Below are 8,736 nucleotides of genomic sequence, written 5' to 3' on the forward strand. Positions count from 1 at the left end.
GCCAGCAAGTTTCCATCACATCTTGAAGCATAAAGTTTAGATAATAGAATTTAATGGTCTACAGAATCGAAGGCTTCTTTAAAATCAGTGAAAACCGTATCAACTTGTAAATTATTCTCTAAACTGGTGGAAATATAATTACAGAACGCCGTAAGATTAGCGACAGTAGAGCGACCGTGTATAAAGCCGTGCTGTTCATCACAAATGACGCGAGAAAAAATTTGACTTAGTTTATTTGTGACAATATTCTCAAACACTTTTGGCATTACACTAGTAACAGAAATAGGTCTATAGTTTCCGACATCTGAAACATTTCCAGATTTAAAAATAGGAGTTACCAAGGAGGTTTTCCAGGCCTTTGGAAAGATTTCACTATTTAAGGAACTATTAAAAATAATCCATCCAGAGAGGTCTAGATAGAATAAAACTACAAGACTTGAAAAAAATAGGGGGTATGCCATCATAGCCTGGACCCTTTCTAATATCTAGCGAATTCAGTTTAGTGAATATGTCACTGATATTAATGATTAAATCAGATACATGTGTAGAGTTTCGCAATTCAATTACGGGAGATGTAGCAGAGTCAGAAACATAGACATTGGCAAAAAATGAAGCAAAAAGGTTAGCGATAGCTTCATTATTTGTAGCCGTTTTAGTACCATTCGACATTAGAGTAGGAATGTTATTTGAGCGACGGTGGGAATTAACAAAGTTTCAGAAAGACTTAATATTATATTGCATTGAACACTCTGTATTGTAAATATATGAGGTGTAACATTCGTTAATTAATTTCTTACACATAGAGCGTAGATTTGAAAAACATAAGTAGTCAGAAAAGGAGTAGGTCTTCTTAAAGGTCAGATGAGCTCGCTTGTTTTCTTTTACTAATTTGATTAGCTGAGGAGAAAACCATTTAGAGTATTTAGAATTTTTGTAGGTACATTTAGGAACAAATGAATCAATAACAACAAATAAATGCTCGTACATTATGTTAACTGCATTATCAACATCTAAATTAGCTAGAACTGTAAGGAATCTACGCATTCCGCGTCGGACCGACGGTCGAAGGAGTCGCGCGTGTCGCTATCAGATCGGGTGTCGCCGAGGAGCGGGTCGGCGCATGGCTTTGTCGAGCCGCCGGCTTCGAGGAATCATGCGTTCCGGTGTCGATTGAGGACCGATGCCGCCCTAAACGCGGTGGTTGATTGTCGCCGGGCGAGTTCGGCGGCAGCGCGCGTGTGTGCGCATTTTTACATATTACTATGTGTATTAAAGATTGTTTTTCTAGAGTACTCACCATAATCCTTTTTGCCTTTGCATCTTTACCTTTCCATTCTGGTTTCGACATTTCTGCTTCTGTCGGTTCTTGTACCACTACAGATAGAAGATCTGACGCATCGAGGTAAATTTCTACTTGAAACTTCCATAATGGGTATCCATCCGCATCCTTTAATTTCTCGATGCTATCGCTAATATTTTGATTGCTCATTGCAGCACACATTTTTATAATCCTTTTACTTCTTTTAGTTTTATTCTTCGGCTACCGTTATTCTTTATTTTTACTTTTACGTCTTCACTTTTATCACTAAGTCTTTGTTCTCCCGACACGTGCTCTCTGGTCTCATAACCTTTGTTGGCATCAGGTCATGAAGAACAAAGCTTTTAACTTATTTTTGGTGATTCTTTATCACACTTTATTCTTATTATATAATAAACAAACTTAATATTAAATGAATACGTAAACGGAAAGAAATATCAAACATTTTAAAGAAAAAAATTAAACAACGCAAATTCTCTTCTAGTCCATATCAGCGGAAACGCAACCATACTTCCTTTTTGGCGCCAATACATGAAATTTAGATTGCCTTATTCCAACAATATTACTCAGGTAATCACATATTCCTTGACAATCTCTTCTCTTGAAATTATAATAGTTATATGAATCGCATGGTTTATGATTTATATCTGACAATACAACTAAAATTGTTAATGGTGGATTAAATTTATCTTGTGGTAAAAGCGTATCTAACGCTCGATCAATGTAAGTTCTTTCAATGATAGAGAAACAAAGATCTAACATACTACCATGTTCATTATAAAATTAGTTTTTTTGAAATAAACAATAGTAATTCATGGTCTGTAACAAGCATTCAGTAGCTGAAAGTTCGATTGATGATGCATTTGATCGCGTAACGTACGATAAGTAGGATTGGTTAGCAATAAAATTATTATGAAGTAAATAGTAATCTCCAAAAACAAGAATGTGATAATTCTAATTAGTGTCCATAATTTCCGAGATCGAATTACAATGTTCTTCATATAATACTGCAGGTTATGCAGGTGGGAGGGAAACTGCGCCAAGTATTGTCGGATGAGTACCATTGTGTATGATAACAAACTTTTGTTCTACATTTTTGTTTTTTATACTAACTTCGTCATACTTATTGAGTTAGGAATAGCAATAAGAACTCCATCGCCCCTATAATTAGTTCTAAGCTGAAAGACGAGGACAACCGACGAGGGAACTTAGTTTTTTATAGGTTTAGGCTCATGAAAGAAGTCATCCGCCGAGGGATTTTAGTACTTTATAAGGTTATTTATAAGGTTTATTATGAAAGGTGGGTAGATGTACAACTTGTGATTCCATCTACCTGCCTTGGGCCTCCACTCGCAGCAACCTCCTCGTGGTGAGGCCTGGGCAATCGGTATTATCATCGGTAAAGTACTGTAAACTGAAGACAATATTGAGCTAATGGTTGCGAACTTCGAATCTATCTCATAAAACCACGTTCTCTATTACATCGAACTAGGATTATTTTATAAATCGATATGAGATTCAAAGTGTAAAAATGTCTAATACTTTGAATGTTTTAGAAAATTATTCGAGATAAAGATGTATGGAACTACTGAAAATTACTTTAGATTCCTTTTCCTTATTCTGTAAATTCTTTGATTGGAATATGAATGCTGCTGGAAGAATGAACATTTTCACAGGACAATAATATAAATAGAACGTTAAAACTTTTTTAAGTGTTACAGTGATATTTTGTTATTTTTTCCATAATGTCAATAATATTGATTTCCCCGCAACATGCATAATTATTACAAATGTCAATATAACGAAATATCTTTTATGCGATGTTTGTGGCGTAATAGAAATCTGTGTTTCGATTACGTTTTTGATACGTATTACTCACTTATATGTAATAATATAGAATAAAAATATACTGTTAGTCCAATATTTGAAAATATACATGCGTTCCTTGCCACTGTTAAACTGTTGTAATAACAATAGAAAAATAAAATAATTTACTCTAATGTACATAATAATACATATACATATTCATAAAACAATATTAAACGCAATAACTTTTTTGTACGCGAAAAAAAACCAATAGGTCCGTCAGGTTTGGAACCCAAGACTCCTTTCTACATAAGACGTCTACTTTACAGCGAACGGACGGAAAAGAATCTCATGATCTGACAACATTGCATACTTTAGACTCGACAACACTGTAAAAGTTAGACTAGTTGAGCTCGAATGGATTTAACGTAGTTATACTTTAAACTTGACAACACTGTAGAAGTTAGACTAGTTGAGCTCGAATGGATTTAACGTAGTTCACAAATTCACCGTTCTCATAACGTAGAGGGCAGCAGAAAAAGCCTGACTTTTTACACTATCGGTATTTCAGATCATGAGACACGAGGCCCCGTAAGATGATGGGTCTATCCTATACCTAGTCGGTGGTGATATATTTTCACACTGAATCGGTAACGTTGGGTATTGACACTGAAATGGTAAGGGGGCTTCTGACGCCCTCGAAGCATGGGACGGAAAATTACATTACATGTTAGGTCTATTCTTATATCTCGTTTGTGCTTTGGCCATGTTACCACCGAGCATCGATAAAACAGAGGAAATCGGTAAATGTAATCTCGCAACACGTGCTGGATCGTATCGATTGTTTTGTTACGCTGTTGCCACATGTTCCGATTATGTACAATTCCGCCACCACAGAATAGTTGGCGCTGAATGTTAACGTATCATGATGATTTACATCTTAAAAAATTGCTCCCGATGTGCTCTTTCCGAATCTGAAATTGCTCCCATCGCACCGTCTATATTTAATGAGATATTCCCAGACAAAGCAAACATTTGTTATCTGCAAAATGGATAGGAAGTGGTCTTTTTACAAACAGATCATGGTATCAACAAATTGCTCCTGATCTGTTTTATAATAATCAATGGTCAGATATCTTCATAACAACTTATTAACAAGGAGCAATTGAAATAATTTAACATACATGTCAAGTAGGCTATGACGTCATACATGACATTTGTTTGGTTCCCCGGCTTTCGCTAGGGGAAAAAGTGGCATAAGGGAAAGTCATACTACCAGATGGTAAATATAATTTAAGTACTGCATTATATTATATAAGGTTAAAATGAATGTTAATTTTGTATAAATTTCAGTAATTCCCATTTTAAGAAGTAGAAGCATAATAGAAGGTCCTAACCCCTAGATTGCTCTTTCCCCTAATGGAAGCTATTTTTCCTTACCGAAAATGTTAGATGCGGCTTCGTTAACGAGATATTAACGAAAAACCCGGTCCAATCAGAGCGCGAGTTTGCCGGCCGAGTTCCCGCGCTAGCGGTGGCTACGCGCTACGCTTGTAGTATGACGTTCCGAACAAGCAAGTTGGTATGCATCCTAGGAAACCGCGTATAATAGTAAATAAGAAAAACATAACAAATCAAACTTTTTATCATCTTTCGTTTGTCATTTAAAGTGAAGAATGAATAAAACATAAATGTACGAAAATCATGTGTAACGTAAAAAGACAAATACACAATAATTTCTTTAAACAAAATCTTCAGAAAGCCCGAAGAAAAATATAGGTACTGAAACTTGCAGAATTATTGCCCGAAAAAAGTCATATGTAGCTTGCGTTAAATTAATAAAATAATAATCAACAATAAATTGAATAGAACTCACCCTTTCAGAAATTCACCTGCAGCTTGCAGACCTGTGTCAGTAGGTCACTGTACCGATTCTGGTCATCGACGACCGAAACGGTTTATGGCGGGGTATCGCAAAGGGTTGCAACATCAAGTGCATCCTGGTTATTCCACCGAATACGTACTCACTTCACTGCACGATTACTAATACTGATCACCCGACACAATCACTTAATATATTTTTAATCCAACGTGTTGTTCCTACGTTAGGAAAATTCGTGACCCCGGAAAGGGCCGATTGTTTTCAATTTATCAGATGTTTTACGTAGCCAAATACTTGCACAACAGCACCCGCGTATCCGTTATTCTGAACGTACCACCAGAACATTGCGTAATACTCCCGTGAACTGAACATCTCTGTCGCCCGATTGCTAACCGACTGACAGAATTTTTCCGAAAGGGCTTCCTCTACCCCCAAATAGTTTCTGAGCGTTACATTGTGAGTTCACTCCTGTTACGTCCCGCGTTGCGGTCGTTTACTTTATTTACAGTTACGGGTCCTAGCTCTCTTAAGGTGCTAAAGCACGCCCTGTCTAAACTTACCGATGAAGTACGCAATTTGGGATATGGAACGGGTGGGATAGGAAATCACTCTCGTTTTGATAATGATAAAGATATAATCTAACAATGAGATAAATAAAAGTATAATTATTTTTAAAAAGATAATTTTTTTTTCTGCTCCTCGAGGAAAACGTAGTTTCTGCTTTCTATATCGAAGCAATGGGTATCCTAGCAGTAAATAAACGGAGTCCCCGCTTCAGTAAAACTGGACGACGGTTCGTTCGTTGCACTTCTGCAAAGCACGTGTTTTCCTAGAACGCTGGTTTCTTTTTACCTAAATTTGTTGCTACGGTGGGAGTGTTATATCCTGTAATTTCATTTCCTCTTATCATAGCACATTTTTTCGCCTTGCGAAATGACGGCAAGAAATGTTGACGCTAATCAACGATCACGAAATCCATCGCACGGTAAAGTGCTACATTGACATTTCTCGCCGTGCGTTGCACCTGGAGACTGACGACATCTTGATCCGATTTTCATACGGTCACCACGGCAATATAAGCACCACGAGACACAACACAAGGCTCTCGCTCTCATATTTCGGCAGTCGCGCTAGACGGTGCTTTGTCTACCTTTTTATTACGCGCAATCGGCAAGCCGAGTGACAGCGGTCACTCAGCGTTCAGTATCGGGTTTCGCGACGCTTCCTATTTTTGTGCGACGTAACTTGGCGATTACGTGCGGCCTAACAGGCGAGTTCGATAAGACACCGGACCGCGAAGTGTGACGTCCGAGGCGGTGACAACGTATCCCGCAGTGCCCGACCCCTGCATCACGGCTCCGAGCGCCAGCAAGTATTCCGCCCCTTCAAGGACCCGAAATCCCGATTGATCCAGCCGCAAGCGTTAATCATTCATCATCATTGGTATGTTAAGAATTATTTGTATCTTTTATTTATCTCATTGTTAGAATATATTTTTATCATTATCAAAACGAGAGTGATTTCCTATCCCACCCGTTCCATATCCCAAATTGCGTACTTCATCGGTAAGTTTAGACAGGGCGCGCTTTAGCACCTTACGAGAGCCAGGACCCATAACTGTAAATAAAGTAAACGACCGCAACGCGGGACGTAACAGGAGTGAACTCACAATGTAACGCTCAGAAACTATTTGGGGGTAGAGGAAGCCCTTTCGGAAAAATTCTGTCAGTCGGTTAGCAATCGGGCGACAGAGATGTTCAGTTCACGGGAGTATTACGCAATGTTCTGGTGGTACGTTCAGAATAACGGATACGCGGGTGCTGTTGTGCAAGTATTTGGCTACATAAAACATCTGATAAATTGAAAACAATCGGCCCTGTCCGGGGTCACGAATTTTCCTAACGTAGGAACAACACGTTGGATTAAAAATATATTAAGTGATTGTGTCGGGTGATCAGTATTAGTAATCGTGCAGTGAAGTGAGTACGTATTCGGTGGAATAACCAGGATGCACTTGATGTTGCAACCCTTTGCGATACCCCGCCATAAACCGTTTCGGTCGTCGATGACCAGAATCGGTACAGTGACCTACTGACACAGGTCTGCAAGCTGCAGGTGAATTTCTGAAAGGGTGAGTTCTATTCAATTTATTGTTGATTATTATTTTATTAATTTAACGCAAGCTACATATGACTTTTTTCGGGCAATAATTCTGCAAGTTTCAGTACCTATATTTTTCTTCGGGCTTTCTGAAGATTTTGTTTAAAGAAATTATTGTGTATTTGTCTTTTTACGTTACACATGATTTTCGTACATTTATGTTTTATTCATTCTTCACTTTAAATGACAAACGAAAGATGATAAAAAGTTTGATTTGTTATGTTTTTCTTATTTACTATTATACGCGGTTTCCTAGGATGCATACCAACTTGCTTGTTCGGAACGTCATACTACAAGCGTAGCGCGTAGCCACCGCTAGCGCGGGAACTCGGCCGGTAAACTCGCGCTCTGATTGGACCGGGTTTTTCGTTAATATCTCGTTAACGAAGCCGCATCTAACATTTTCGGTAAGGAAAAATAGCTTCCATTAGGGGAAAGAGCAATCTAGGGGTTAGGACCTTCTATTATGCTTCTACTTCTTAAAATGGGAATTACTGAAATTTATACAAAATTAACATTCATTTTAACCTTATTTAATATAATGCAGTACTTAAATTATATTTACCATCTGGTAGTATGACTTTCCCTTATGCCACTTTTTCCCCTAGCGAAAGCCGGGGAACCAAACAAATGTCATGTATGACGTCATAGCCTACTTGACATGTACATACATATGAAAACATTGGAAGAAAAATCCATCACAATAATATGTTACGTAGAGTAAAATGAAAGCTTGGAAGATATTAATTTGAGAAACGCTTCATTGTCATATTCGGTAGTAGTACTATTATTCCAATTGCGGTTTAAACTATGTGCATACTTCTTTTCAGATATAGAAAACTAAAGGACCAACGCCCAGAGCCGCATAATTTCTTTCACACGCTCGTTCATGATGAAGACCTTGTGCGGATCCCGATGCGACCGTTTTAGTTTTTATTTTTAATTATTGTATGATTTCACTTTGTAATATGTCAGTAAAATAATAGTTTCGAAGATATTAATTTTTATTGTGGTTTATTATAGCAGTTATACACGCGCCGAATACATTATTGTCCGATTATTTCAAAAGAGGTTGTTAGGAATTTCCCAGATTCTGAAAGAAGCATTTTAGCCGTCCAAAGAAGTTAGTATACCGTGAATAAAGAAAGTCCATATTTAGGACGGAACACTTGTGACTTTATTTAGAGGACAAAAAGAGAAGACGATGTGTTGTATTTCCATGCATATTATCCATGTTCACAGACATCAAATCTAAAAAAATGCATATGCGTGGACCAGCTTAACAAATAAATCTAATTTTAAAAAGGCTTCTCAAATTAATATCTTCCAAACTTGAGAGGGACGGCCGAAAATACAATGGGCAAGGTCTTCGCCGATGGCAGCAACACGTTGCAGGCAATCCGCGGGTGGTCGCACTGCAGAAGACAAGAGACAGTTTTATAATGTTCAGACTCGCACATCCTCGGCATCGTGGCCAAGTGGCCCCGAGTGGTGTATGAGAAAAAAATACAGATGTTGCTCTAAGAATGTACGAAAAGAAACGCGACTTCCAAGACACTTTCCCATGCAG

Source organism: Dufourea novaeangliae, unplaced genomic scaffold, assembly GCF_001272555.1.
Source record: "Dufourea novaeangliae isolate 0120121106 unplaced genomic scaffold, ASM127255v1 scaffold209, whole genome shotgun sequence".
Taxonomy (NCBI): Eukaryota; Metazoa; Arthropoda; class Insecta; order Hymenoptera; family Halictidae; genus Dufourea; species Dufourea novaeangliae.